This window comes from Balaenoptera physalus, assembly GCF_965194825.1.
Source record: "Balaenoptera physalus genome assembly, chromosome: 2".
Taxonomy (NCBI): Eukaryota; Metazoa; Chordata; class Mammalia; order Artiodactyla; family Balaenopteridae; genus Balaenoptera; species Balaenoptera physalus.
In genome coordinates, this window is record NC_138883.1 from 93,085,260 (window position 1) to 93,101,137 (window position 15,878).

Here is a 15,878-nt window from a genome sequence, read left to right on the forward strand (position 1 = left end):
TTTTTAATTTTTATTTATTTATTTATTTATTTATTTTTGGCTGTGTTGGGTCTTCGTTTCTGTGCGAGGGCTTTCTCTAGTTGCGGCAAGCAGGGGCCACTCTTCATCGCGATGCGCGGGCCTCTCACTATCGCAGCCTCTCTTGCTGCGGAGCACAGGCTCCAGACGCGTAGGCTCAGTAGTTGTGGCTCACGGGCCTAGTTGCTCCACGGCATGTGGGATCTTCCCAGACCAGGGCTCGGACCCGTGTCCCCTGCATTGGCAGGCAGACTCTCAACCACTGCGCCACCAGGGAAGCCCTGCCAGATATTCTTGATGTAACTTGTGTCAGAGGTGAGCCGTCTCACCCTTTGAACATAACCTTTTGAAACTGATGTTTGTCAAGTATATGGAGCTTGAATGGGGGACATGAACCTATGCCAAAGGGGAGGAGGACATTCCTTGACTTCTGAAATGCCATCTTTTTTTTTTTAAGTTGTAAATTTGAATCAGAATAGTAAAAATTAAAAAGTGAAAAAAATAACCCTCTGACTAAACTGGAAACAATGTAAACATCCTACAAAAGAGAAATGGCTCAATAATAGGTAACACATAGAAAGAAGGAATATTATGCAGCTACTAAATTAGTACTAAAGAAATTAGTAATAAGAGACTAAGTACTATGCTAAATTAACGAGTATGGAAGACAAACGGGTATATACCATAATTACTAACATGTAAAACAGAGCCAAGAATGGGTATGCTCTGAGCAGAGAGGGACATGAAAGGGTTGACATATAACTGTGGTGGAAGATGAGTGAGTTTTACTTACTTTCTCTTTTTCCTATTTTCCACAAGTTTTCTTTGATGACAGTATTGAAACATAGTGATAATATGACCATAGCACAACATAAAAATTTAAATATTTTAAAAATCTGAGATACAAATAAGAATTTTGTCTGACTCTGGTAATTTTGTACTTCTCCCAACAAATAAACTAGTCCAGCTCATTCTGGAGGCAACTGAGCATCTACCCCATTGTCTCTGTGATGACATGTACTTCTGACACTTAAAGGACAGAGATTGGAGAAGCAGCCTTCCAACCTTGACAGCTTATCCTGGAGTCATGGGAGTTATCTTAGTTTAGTTAAAGGAAATCAGCTAACCCTACACTCTCAGCTGTTCTTCATTTGCCAGCACTTTATTGAAGGCTTATATATTCCACCTCCACTGACAAGCCATCCTTTATCATTCTAGCTAACACGAACCTTCTCCTTTTTGAACATCCATAGCCTAACTATAAATACTACTTATTTGGGGGTCATAATTTGTATTGCTCGTAACTCTGTTTGTGTACATGCGTGTGTCTGTGTGTGTGTTGATTATAAATTCCATGAGAGTTTGTTATTCTCCTGCACGTAGTAAATAGGCATGGGGGAAAGTTCCAAGATACAGTCACTGGTGAGCAAGACAACAGCATACTCAGTCACATCTCAGCCAGGTGCAGATCACATCCAGAATGGGGGTTGTAGATGACTCTAAAAGGTAAGTGAGCCTCTACTCTGTTCTCTGTATCTATGTGTTTGTTTGCATTTGGTTTGGTTTGGGGCGGTGGGGAGGGTGTAATGGGTAAAGGGGATCAAAGGTATGGTGGCAGATAGAAACAAAATTTTTGGTGGTGAGCATACTGTAGGGTATACAGAAGTAGAAATATAATATTGTATACATAACACCTATATACTTTATAAACCAATGCCACCTCAATAAAAAAATAAATTAAAATAAAGGTAAGTGAGCCTTCAAAACTGGGATTCTGCCACATCCCAAAGATACTGTGATTTTCTAGAGCATCCTTTTGTTTGTCATCCTTATTTACTCTGTTTGCACTAACTTTGGTCTAGAAACAGTGGGCTATTAATAAAGATAACGTTCTTAGATATCCTGAGAAGACAAATTTCCATGGTAGGTAGCCATAACTAATTAATTTCCTAAAACCACCAGATGTGTGAATGTACCCCTTTACCTTAAAAAAAAATGCAGGACTTCCAAAGTTGCTAACGAAGTTTCCTTTAAGGTTTTAACCAAAAAATTAGCATAAATGTTAATATTTTCCCAGTGTCTTCTAGTTATTTATTACTGCAAAAAATCACCCCAAAATTTAGAGGTTTAAAACAATAACAATTTTATTATCTCCCATGGATTTGGAAAGGGCTCAGCCAGTTGGTTTGGCTGGGTCTCTTGTGAGGTTGCAGTCAGATGGTGACTGGAGCTGGGACAGCAGGTGCTAGAGCAGCTAGGAGCTGGTGGGGCATCTTTCTGTTCATCGAGTCTCAGGACCTCTCCATGTGGTCACTCCACGTGGGCTAGATTGGGCTTCCTCACAGCATGGCAGCTTTAGGGCCAGACTATTTGAATGGTAGCCAAAGGCTCTAAAAGAATTACTTCCACTGAGCTAAGTGGAAGCTACATTGCCTTTTACAACTTGGCTTCAAAGGTCATTTTAACTGTTTTCTCTTGGCCAACAGTCATGACAGCTTGCCAAGTTTCAAGGGGAGGGGGCACAACATAGACCCCACCTCTCAATGGGAGGACGGTTGGGATGAGAGATATGGTTGTGACCATCTCTGGAAATGCCATCTGCCACAAGGTGACATATCTGTCATTGCATTCCATGCAATTAGCAATCACTTTAATTTGCTGAATTGGAATGCAGTTTTCTACCATCACTGGCAGAAGAAAGCTAATTTTCTAGTCATTGAACTCTTGTAAAAATCAGAAACTACACTTAGTTAGAGTAGGATTAGCCTACCTGTTTCAGTTTTGGAGAATGCTATTCTATCTGGTACACTCACAATAGGCTTAGAGGAAAGGGACGATAAATAATAACTCTAGTCCATTTGGAATTCTTAGAGATTTATAGGTTTTAGGGTTCTGCTGTATAAAAGCAGGGTTTTCCCTATTTCATAGCAAAGCTTTTTCTATACAAAGAATCAATATCCAGAAAACATGGCTCTGTCACGCTGCAGCAGAGGACCAAGGCAAATGCACTGTTAGTCCTGGCATTTCTGATCTAGCTGATAACAGTAATGTAGACTTATATAGCACTTTCCTCCCTGGAAGGTGGCTAAAACAACGTCAACTTGTTAACATTTAAAACTTTAAACTTTTCGTAGCACTTTCACAGTTTTTTTATAATCTGTGGGCAGATTTACTCTCATTTGAATGATGAGAAAACAGAGAGGCACACGGATATCAAGTGGCATAGATCATATGGCTAACTGGTGGCAGACGCAGAAATATGAATTCAGGACCACCAAATGCAGGTTAGGGTTTCTTCCTGCTCAGGGTTGTGGGGTAGGACAGGTATAAAATTTTCTGTGGCTAAAGAGACATAGAGGAAGTCACTGAGTCTCCCTTTTCTGTACATCATAAAGGGTATCCTTTGAAAGTGTGGCTATAGCCCACTCCTCTGATAGGAAGAGGAAGGGAAGGGGAAATCTTGCGGTTCTAAGTGTTTCAAAGAATGTCAGGAAGGTCACAAACCTTGGAAACATTGTTGATTCTCAGAATTTGATGTGTACTATATACAAAATGCTATTAATTGGTTGTAACCAAACTTCAGTGGAAATATTGTCAATGTATTGTGAATACAAGGTTTGCTAATCATTCAGGATCTCTTTCCAAGCTATTTACTCTAATTATAATATACTGTATGAAATTAGGAGGAATTTTAGCTGCTTTCATAACGCTAGAAATTGTACATGAGAGAGGTGTGTAAACTTGCTAGAAAGTGCTCATAATTTATGAGTTAAAAACTTGGTTAGTTATCTTATTTAGTTATACTAACATCAATAATAAACTAAGGAATTTGTGGTCGTAAGTGATCTCTCAGTGTAGAGATGTAGCAGTCCCACTCCTGTATTCCATCCCTCCCAACCAAAAGAACCATACAGAAATCAGCCTTAGACAGGCTGCAAATGCTTTCTCTGCTTCATTCTTTGAATTGAAAAGTTTTGTATTAACAGATATTCATAATATATCATGGTTTGGAATATATTCAAGTCAATTTATTAAAAAATAACGTGTACTGGCTGTGCTCCCATAAAACATTTCAGCATATGTACTCTTCTAAGGCCAGTTATGTTCAGTCAACTGGGATCTGCTATTGCCAAAAACCATGCAACATCTAAGGTTGAAAAGGCAGCTATGTATTTTGAAACTCCTGCCCATAAACATTTAAAAGACAAATGGTATATCAAGCTATTATATAAATGACATTGTGTCTACATTCTTTTACAGTAATAAACATATCATTTATCTTGTTTGTTGCAACAAGAACATTCCATTTTGTCTTTGCATTGGTCATTTCTCACTATACCTTGTTCCCATCCTCCCCATCTGCATATTACAATTTTTTTTTTTTTTTTACTTCTGACCTTTGTCCACTCTAGTTTATTGCCAGCATTATTTGCTCGGTATTTCCCTTCTCTATTTAACTTGTCTTTCACTTCCCAGATTATTATTTTTTCATTATACGTTAATTACAAGGTAAAAAACGTATTTTGGGGATTAGGAATGATTGCCCAGAAAATAGAGACATTTGTTTTGAAGAGCATGTGATCTACTTAGGTGACATCACTCATTTATACATAAGAAAGACCAAAAAAGACTTGTAAAGAGATAAAAAATAGTGTTATGTAAAGTGAATGTCTAAAAGCTAACAGAAGATTATTTATGATTAACCTCACAAGGCTGTCATGAAAAGGTAAGTGTCAAGCACAGTGTCAGAATATGGTGGCATTTCAAAGGCAAAAGGAAGAAGGAACAAGTAACATACAAGATGATGACAAATAGATAGCCTGGTTGTCATGTTTGGTCTCCTAAAGGTCAACAAAAGAATTATAAATGGGAGTGCCAGCAATAGGTTCTCCTGAAGTTTCCATAAAAATTTGTCACAATTCTCACTTTTTCTTTTTTCTTTTTATATGTTAAGCTATCCGAATGCATATACTCCAAATTGCCTTCATGTCCTCACCACTAATGTCTTTCATCCCAGACAATCTGGCTGCATTTCAGTTTGATTAACAAAAAGTTCACAGAGGTCCCTGATGACCTGACCTATTTGCCTATTCTGTTTTTGACCTCAGTCCCTCTTATCTTAGACATCATTCAACACCATCTCCTTGACTTTATCTTCAGAAACATTGTACAATTGCTTTCCTTTCCAATTTGATGCCTGCCAAAGTCATTCTTACAAAGTGGTCCTTCCATCTCCCTCATGCACGAATGGCTGTTCTCTTCTGAAGTTTAGTTTCGGTCTTGTACTTTTTCCTCAGTGCTCTGTTCCTTTCCAGCCAACAATTCCCACAATCCCACCCAATACATGTTTGCATCTGACTCTCCCAATGAAATCCTCAGCCCAGTATTTCTTATTGGCTATAGTTTGTCGTCACACAGATTTCTTGCCAATAACAAGTGAGATGTAACCACAGCCAAGTTCGTTATAAAATCCCTATTCCCTACAGCAAACACCCACTTTCATGTCTTTGGCTTTATTGATGATGAGGATAATCTCTTGCCTCTCTGTGTCCTTACTCATGGGAGGCCATCTTTAAGTTCTCATTTTCATTTCTCCATTCTGCCAAGTCTCTATATTTTTATCTCCCTCTTAGGTCTTAGACATGTTCCTTTCTCTGTTTCTGAAACCATTGTCTTCATCCAATCTCTAACAAACTCACAACTATTCTACCATATTGACCACCGCCCTGGTTTCCACCCCTCCTTTCGTTCTCCCAATTTCAACTCACTCACATCTCAGCAACTTGCTTTTATGTAACTCTCCAGACTGGTCATAAAGTGTGCGCTCAATAAATGTTGGAGGCTGACATTTCCTGTCACTTGAGACTACATCTTGGATGCACTGTATTTTTTCCCTCTTTTTCATTAGTGCCTGGAATGCTTTTTTCAAATGAAACTACCATCCTCTTTGTATTGAAATTCCTCTTGGCAACTGTGATCTTTTGGAAAAAAAAATTTTAGTAGTATCTTGGTAAAGAAATTTTAGAGATTTAAGTGAGTCTGGTTTTTTTGAGACCTCACAGTTACTTTCTTTTTTGATTTTTATTGTCTGTTTAACTTGGCCTCTAAACCCACAGGGCAGAAATTAGGTATAAAGTGTTCAGTTGTGTGAACAGCACTGGCGCTTAGTCAATAATGCACTGTCTACTTTTAGCTGTGCCTTTGCAAAGTGAATGAGAAATCCTGCACTGAAAAGCCTGTAATGAAAAGATACACCATGGCCAAGAGGATATTGTGCAGATTGTATCATCACTTCGGTCACATGATAAATTCTCTCTGCAAAGGAGAGTTCACACATTCAGAGAAGAAAGTACGGCCAAAATTGTAGTGTTGGCACAGCTCAGGCCCAATTCTATCGGTTGTTTCTAGTAACTATATAAACAGAAGCACAGAATTTTGAGCAGCTTATAATTAAAGACTTCTAAAGAACTGATCTGTATAAATACAGAGACTGTAAGTGTTCAGTTTATATAGATTTTAAAAATAGAAGTGAGCTGACTCACAAACATCATTAAATGTGTATACAAACTACTCACTTCTTGATACGTAGCTATTATTTGATTACAAAAATAAAACACTGCTAATGCAATACTTTCCAGAGCATATGCTCAAATTAATTGGCACAGTGCTCTAACTATAACCTGCAAAGAATACAAGGTGATTCCCCTCTTTCATTGCAAAAAAATCAGAAATTAAAAATTTGCAAAAGTTCTAGCTTTCAGGTGACTTTTCAGCTTCTCTCTTTAAATTGGTAGACTCAAATGTTTTTATTCTCTCCCCTTTCACTCTTCCCTAAAATGTCACCCTACTGCTCTAACTGCTTACCCACTGCAAGGTACTGCTGGGCAACAGTCCCATATCAAATTCATTCACTAAATATTACTGCACATCTACTGTGTAACTAGGCATTTGAGATACAACAGTGAGACAAATCCACAAAAATCCTCTCCCACGTGGAGTTTACACTCTAGAGGAGGAAAGCTAACAACAAATGAAAAGAAGGAGAAAATTAAGTGGATAAGCAGAATTAGGGACTCTCAGGGTGAGGACAATGGCAAAGGATCACGGTAGGCCTCATGAAGGCGATATTTGCGCAGACTTGAAGAAGGTGAGGGACTTACCCCTCTGTAAAAAGAACATACCTGGTAGAAGAACAGCAAGTACAAAGGACTGGGGGCAAGAGCATGTAAAGAGGGTTTCAGGAACAGGAAGGAGACCAGTGTGGCTGGAGCACCATGAGCAAGGACATAGGAGATTAATGAGAGGAGAGGAGAGACGTAAGAAAGAGTCAAATCCCAAAGGAACTCATAGGCTGTTATAAGGATTTTAGCTTTGACTGTGTGTGAGATGAAAATCTATTATGGCATTTTGAGCAGAGGAGTGACAGGGTCTTAACTACATTTTAAAAGATCACTCTCGCTGCTGTGTTGAGAAAGGATCTAAGAAATCAAGAGAGGAAGCAGAGAGACCAGTCAGGAGGCTACTGCCGTCAAGAGATGATGGAAGCTTGTACCACAGTGGTAGCAATGAAGGTAGTGAGAAGGGTAGGATTAAGGATATATTCTGAATATAGAGTCAACAGGATTTTCTGAAAGATTATATGTAGAAGAGAGAAGCACAGGATAACCCCAAGATGCTTTGGTCTGAGCAACTGACATGGGGAAGACTGCAAGTTGAATGAATTTGGGGGGAAAGATTGGAAATTCACTTTAGCATATGTGATGTCAGACAATTCCTTCACACTATCCAAATTTGGTAGCAGTCATGCATTAGAAGTCCCAAGAATGAGACAGCTTTTACAAGCCACCCCCTAACTCATCCCAGATTTTGGTAGAAGCTTAAGTCACAACAAGGGCACGGAGAGAGAAAGAGAACTACAGTAGGCTCATGAGTCAAAGAGATTTTTAGGGTGTTAGTTTTGGTGCCTTCAAGGCAAACAGTAGAAAGGTGGAAATGTTGGGAAAAAAAAAAAAAACAACACAGGCCCAAGGTTTTTATTTTGTCTCACCTCTAAGAAAAAAGAAAATTTGTAATTATAGCAAAGTGGCGGGATCATTTGCATTGGACTGTGACTCAGACAAATCAGTGCTGTACAGGCCTCTTGAAGACAGTCCTCCTTTAGTCAGAGGGAATGAAAGTGATTAAGGGCCAGCCTGTCAGCGAGGTTGGTATCCAACGTGGGAGATCACTTCTTTTTCCACTTAAACTACTAGACATGGCTTAGTTCCTTTGTTAATTTCAGACTGTGTGGGTGGGGAATAATTTAGAATGAAGGAATAGAATTAATATTATGTAGGCAAATGTGCAAAGGGAAGCTTGTACAATTTATTTTCAGTTAGGCTGGAACTGATTATTCAACAACTCTTCTGAAATGCTTGTAGATAACTAATAATTTTGACACGTTGATTCATTCAACAGTAAACATTTAATATTGCTCCCTAGGATCATGGATTGTATTAGTGGTGCGGGTAAAAACATAGTAAGGCGTGATCTTGCCCTCAAGATCACTGTAGGCCTTCCAAGCCTATAACAAGGCTAGATGTTCCTTACAATAATCTGAATTTGGAATGGCCACGAGGCAGCAGTTGGCTAACTAGGTGTTTGACTAAAGGAACCGCTGAAAATTCCTCTTTTAGGGTGAGGAAAGGAATACTCTTTTAAGTGTTAGTGAGGGACAGACAACCAAACCAACCATTTTTAATGCTGGTTCCAAGCAATCATTTTTCCACAACATTTTTCTACATCATAGGCTTGAAAAGATTATATTTCCACCTTAGATCCATATTTAAAATATATATTAATCATTTAGAGTCTATTAAAGCATCACAAATGGTTATTATCTGTATTAGTCAGGTCAGGCTAACAATGATATGGTAACAAACAGCCCCCAAACTCAGCGCCTTAACATAGGAAATGAAGTTTTTATTTGCACCACTATCTAATATGGTGGAGGTTCTCCTCTCTAGAGTTAATCAGAGACCAAAGTGCTGGAATACTCAGCCTAGGCCCTCAGGGGATGAAAGACTGGTTAACTGAGCATGGGTTTCTCAGTGACTCATGCCATTCCCTTCACAGCCCTTAGGCCAAAGCTAATCATATCATTCCTACTAAATTGCAAGGATACGTACTGCGAAATATAAAGAATATCTGGTGAGTTCCTTTTTTTTTCCATCCCTCCTTTTTTTTTAAGTTGTTTTTATTATTATTATTATTATTATTGGCCATGCCACACGGTTTGTGGGATCTTAGTTTCCCGACCACGGATTGAACACGGGCCCTCGGCAGTGAGAGTGCAGAGTCCTAACCAGTAGACCACCAGGGAATTCCCCCCATGCCATCTTTCTGTTTATTTGAAAAACCCAGAGCATGATTCTTCTCTAAGATGTACACAGAAGTTGGTTGAAAACTATTTTTAAAAACCTTTCAAACTTCTTAACAAAAATCAGATGAAAGGATCAACTTATTCCAGTCAGTAGTGCTTCTACCCAGAAAGAGCTCAGTATGAATCTTGCCTCTCTCAAGAGCCAGATCAGAACAAGGCAAACTGAGCCAGAGCATTCTGAGGGTCCAGCAGACACCAGCCTCAGCACCTTCCTTAGCTAAAGTGCTCAGAAGGAATGAATCTGGCCCAACTGAAGAGGGAGCCACGCATCTTCATACTTGCCATATGCAGTTCATTGTTTCGCATCAGGGCCTTTGAGTGTGTATATTACAGGACACAAGGTACGTGTGGAAAACAGAGCTTCTACCATACAGCCAAATTTTATCATGAAAGGTGGAGACAGAGTAGAGGGAGAAAATCTATGTTACTAATGGTTTGAAGGGTTATGGAATCAAAGACAGGAACTGATTGTTTTATAAACCAGGCTGCCTCTACTGTAGGAACCTCACAGAAATTTCAGGCTGCTGTTTAGAATATCTCCTTCCTCATTCAGGAAAACAGTCTTTTCAAGTATAACCTTCTAAGAAGCCCCGCTTCCTCACCACCTACAGCTAACCACAAAATCTGCGAAGAATAAGGCAAAGTATAAAAAGGGACTGAAACTTGAACATGGTGTTTCCAAAATAGTTAAGTTTAAAATCTGGCCATTCTCCACTAACTTGCAAGCCAGTGGTTTATTTTTAACATTTATTATCTTTCTTTGGAATCAAGATAAAGCTGTCAAAGAACTGTAGTCTATGTGTGTATCTGGGTGTGTGTGTTGTTTCTGATGACCAGCTGTGTTTAGTCCCTCTTAAAGGTCAAAGGAAGGCTCCTTTTTCTTCCCATCTGGCATATTTCTTACAAAGAACACACTGATATAAACACACATACTCCTCTTGCGCACTAGGTCTTGCCCTTGGATTGATTCCGGGTTAGTCAATGGGCCCTCACATATGATTCAGAGGGAGTTACACCATGTGGGACCACACACTATCCATTTGTAGAATGAATTCTATATGCCAGACGCTATTTATGTGCTGTGTAGGATACAAAGTTGGATCAAACAGAGATTTGACTCATGAATTAGCTTCAGTCCAATAGTCTGTCACCTGCCTTTAGTTAATCTTTCTGAAGACTGAGGAAAACGAAGTTGTATTTCTGTATCACTTGCTCATGGAGGCAGTCAAAATAAGAAAAACAGCAGAAAATTATCAGGATGGCATGTAGCAAGAAGAGACAGAGGGACAGAAGACAGAAAAAGAAAAACTATCTGCTTTGATTCAGATAGTTTACCTTTAGAGCCAAAACCGTCTTCCTTCGGCTTCAGTGTCTCGTTACCATCAGCCTGTGGGGCATGTCAATCTGGGCGATCCAGAACACACGCATTTCACCAGGATTAAACCCCTATTCTCAAACTGCTTCCTCCAAACTTTCTTATTTTTGTCAGTCCTTTCAATATTCATTACCAGACTTGAAACAACAGAGTTATCTTGTTTCTCCTCTTCTCTTTCAGCCCCCAAACCTAATTACTCTGCCCAAGATTACCACACATTTCTCCCGTTCCCTTAACAATGCAGTATCTTAACTGAGGCCTCATCCTAGCAAACCTAGATGGTTGTCATTGTTTCATACTTGGCTATCTCACATTTAGTCTGCCACCCCCACACCATCATTTATGATTTTAGGTGACATTTTGGCAATGTTGGAATTTATTGAGATGATAATAACTTATGTCCTTGCTAAAAATCTTAACATTCAGAATTTTGATGTAATTACTGAATGCCCATCTCATAGTTTACATTTTCAAAAGCATAAGGGAGCTCTGGACAGAATGTGACTATCATAGTACCAATGATTTCTTTCTCTTAATCTTTTCCACATCTTAAAACTGCATTAATTTTGACATCTAAGCCATATTTTATACTTATTCCATTATGCTTTGGAGAGAGACTAAGAGTTATCCATGGATTCCAAGGTTGTGAAGGTGTACCTCTATCTCTGTAAATCAGGCTCTCCCATGCTCCAAAACTTCAGTGAGTTCTTTTTCTAATTAATCATTAATCTCAACTAAAACTGAGTCCCAGAATGTGTAATCCATGAAATATTGAATTGCAGTGTTTGACAGAAAAAAATTCTGGCAAAATTAAGCAAAAGATTCATTAAATTCAGTAATCACACAAATATCTATACAATGGGTCCATTTCTGTTAAAATCTAAACCCTGGTATCATGAGGCAAAAATCATCATTTTAGCTGGAGAAACTGACTGGTTAATAAAAAGCCACTGAAGTCTCCATTTTGCTTTTATTGCTGTTATTCTGTATGACAAGCTGTTGTTTAGAAGGCACACTTTACAATGGTAAGATACTTGGACATATGTCTAAAAATCAAGAAATGTACTACCTTTTATTAGTAGTCCAGCAATGTAAATAACTCAAGGGCCTGACTCAAACTTATATTTGCACTGTCCTTGAAAAGAGCTTAGCAAAAGAAATTAAGAGTATATTTAAGATGGAAGTGATAATATCTAAAATACTAAAGAACAGACAGCATTTATCACAATTGATAATTTTAGATTAGAGTTTGTTTATAGCTTATAAATAGTGCTTTGCCACTATATCTCAGCACTTAGCCCACTGTCTGGTACAAAGACTCAGAAAATTTTTGTGGAATGAATGAAATTTTTTGAGTACCCTACAAACATTGGAAGGATCCATTCACAAGTAATAAATTAATCATTTTACCCACTCTTTAAAAATAGCTCATTAAGTTTTTGACAAATCACGGATGGCCTAGTTTATTTCATGGTTTTAAAAATAATTTTTCACATCTTAAAAATTCACACTTCTCACCAAAGCAAAATGGTGAGATTTTACATTTGATCATTCAGATTTTTAGTTTTTCTAAGCTGAACTGTTTTAATTTGGAAAACACAGTAGTTCTCACAAGGGATGCACAGACCAACTCATAATTTGGAGTGGTTAGTTTTAGAGCTGCTTTTTCATCTCAAGTGTGGTCACATGATCTCTTCAGCACATTTGCCTATTATGTTTCCTCTTGGACAAAGCCAAGTCACTTGGCCTCTTTTATTCTTTTTTTTTGGCTGATTACTTACCAATTCTGTGTGTGGATGTATACACATATTTGCACATATGTGTATGTACAAATGTATGTATACATGTACATTACATATATATGTGTGTATATGTATATGTTTGTGTGTGTGTGTATAAAAAGAGGGGGAATGAGAGAATGAATCAGAAAACTGTCAGCTTTTAATAAGAAAAGATTCTTCCCCCCTTCCAAAATTCACCACCCTAAACATAAATTGCTCTTTATTAGTTTCTATTGATCTATATTTATAAGCCATATTTATTCAGGAAAATATGTCCCTACCTTCTCTCTCTTTTTTTTTTTTTTTTTGGCCGTGCTACACGGCTCCCAACCAGGTATTAAACTCATGCCCCCCTGCAGTGGAAGCACGGAGTCCTAACCACTGGACTGCCAGGGAATTCCCCTTTCTCTTCTTACCTCTATGTTATAAAAATAGAGGATGTAAGAATCAAACCTATATAGTTTCATAGAGTAGACACTGGCTCTTCTGCCAGTTGTTTTCAGTGAGGGCATGACTCTTGGCTCTTCTGGATTCATTAATGATTTTGTGAACACACAGCTCTCCTCTGAAAGGAGAAAACATCTTTTAGGGCTCAACAGTCTCAGGCATTGCTCAACGCACTGGAAACTCACCCCACTAGAGCCATGTCTCATTGATGATGGTTGGGGTGAATATTTAAAAGAATAAAAAGGAGCCACTGATACTCTTAACAGATTTCAAGGTTGTCTCAATGAATACAAAGTCTTGTGCATACACAGATTTATGAAATAAATAAGAGGCTTATCTATAATTATTATCCTTGTTTCAACAGGAACACTAAGATATCTTTTAGTCACGTAAGACGTGTCTTGATGTCAGACGCATTTTCAACTGCACTGTATCTGAAGTCTAAACTGTTCAGTTCTTTTGTGCATGTGAATCAACAGGCAGTATTGAAAACATCACACAAGAAGCATTTTTGTGGGTGCCCTTGGAATTGAGGTCAGCATGATTCATTCACATTTACATGCTGGACCTTGAGGCACAATGACAAAACTATCCCTGCTGTCCATAGTGGTGATGCTGCCAGCCAGCCCGATGTCCAGCCCACAGCTCCATCCAGCCAACCAGGAAGCTGTGCTTAGTGGGCAATCTGGGATCACCATGGAAGGATACAGGTTTGCTGAACAGTGGGAAGAGGAGCAGAGAGAGAATAGTGTTCATACTGAGGATAAAGGGCAAGGAGTGGAGATGTGGACTTGGAACCATTTAGGCTGTAAGCAATGTTAGAAGGGGAGGAGCATTGGGTTTCAACTGGTGTTATGCTCAAATTGTGCGCTTTTTTTTTTTTATAGAAATGTGTATTGCTGAACACTCCTTTTTTTTTTTAATTTTTATTTATTTATTTATTTATTATTTTTGGCTGTGTTGGGTCTTCGTTTCTGTGCGAGGGCTTTCTCTAGTTGCGGCAAGCGGGAGCCACTCTTCATCACGGTGCGCGGGCCTCTCACTGTCGTGGCCTCTCTTGTTGCAGAGCACAGGCTCCAGACGTGCAGGCTCAGTAGTTGTGGCTCACGGGTCTAGTTGCTCCGCGGCATGTGGGATCCTCCCAGACCAGGGCTCGAACCCGTGTCCCCTGCATTGGCAGGCAGATTCTCAACCACTGCGCCACCAGGGAGGCCCCTCAAACTGTGCTTTTAAATGTTAGTTTGAAGGGTATCCTTCTAAATAAAATTTTAGTTTATTATTTATTTTATTAATTTAATATAATAAAGTAAATAATAATAATGATGATGATAATAATACCCAACTATATGGTAAAAGCCTCAGAAATCAAAGATTTTAAAGAGAAGGTTTACGACTCACATCACAAAATGTCTTACACATTAACAGCCATCCATCCCCACAAGAGAGGCCTAGAATGAGGCAGTGGAAAAAGTGATGCCCAAACCTCACAGCCATGGGTACCTCTTCAGACGAGAAAGTTACTACTGCAGGTGTTCACGTCATGAACCCAGTATGTTTCATCTGTGTTCTTCAAGGAAAAAAAAAGTAGGGGGCTTCCCTGGTGGCGCAGTGGTTGAGAATCTGCCTGCCAATGCAGGGGACACGGGTTCGAGCTCTGGTCTGGGAAGATCCCACATGCCGCGGAGCAACTAGGCCCGTGAGCCACAACTACTGAGCCTGCGCGTCTGGAGCCTGTGCTCTGCAACAAGAGAGGCCGCGACAGTGAGAGGCCCGCGCACCGCGATGAAGAGTGGCCCCCGCTTGCCGCAACTAGAGAAAAGCCCTCGCACAGAAACGAAGACCCAACACAGCCAAAAATAAATAAATAAGTAATTTAAAAAAAAAAAAAAAAGTAAAAACTTCGTTCAACGAAGATGAAGAAAAATCACATTTTGAGCCCTAAACAGAGTCTAATCTCTCTAGAGGTCATTGGTTATTTAATAGCTACAGAAATGACCATCATCTATGATCTGCAGGACTTGCCCGTGTAACTTGCTTCACAAGAAGACTCATTGGCTGGGGCTCCTAATCAGGAGAGCTTTGCCTGGCCTGACTTAGGCTTCCCAGGCAAGAGCGCTCAGTCCTGCAATTCAGCAACCCTGCCTCCACTCCATCCAAGAGGCCACATTGCTGAAATGGCAGAGGGATGGTGAAGACTGAGGAAGGGTGGTAGCATTTGACAAGGTCTTGGTAGTCGTCTCAAGAGACTGGCATTTACTACTTTTCTATGCTTTTCTTTCTTTCTTAAAAAAAAACAAAACAAAAAATCTTGTATTTTTATAGACAGCAAACAAACAGAATGTGTATGTAGCTGTCGTCATATCTTATCAATGTTCATCTGGACTTTGAGACATTATCTTGGGCTTGTGGGAGGCTGGGGTGGGAACAGAGGCAGGAGAAGCAAATTATAACCTTGAAAGGACACGTTCTTTCTTTTCCAGGCACAGACATGTTTTCTCCTTGTCTCTCTGCTCTGCTCTGCTTTAGCATTTCCAGGCACAGACACTGAACTCTGACCGGCCAAATGGGAGACCCAACTCCCGTTAGTCCGTCTCTGTCCCAAGCTTTCTACCCTTCCATCTGCCTCATTAAAAATTATACATATTTTATATTGGAGTAGGCACAATTAACTTGCTTTTCCCAGACCAGCCCCTGCCAAAGAGAGAAAAGCACTTCCTGGATGATCACAGACAACAAGCAAACACATACCAAGGAAGTGAAAGTTGGCAGTAATCGTGCAAGTAAAAATGGGCCCCCAGGCAAAGTGTTCCCCTCCTCCTTAGCCCCAGGCTTCTAA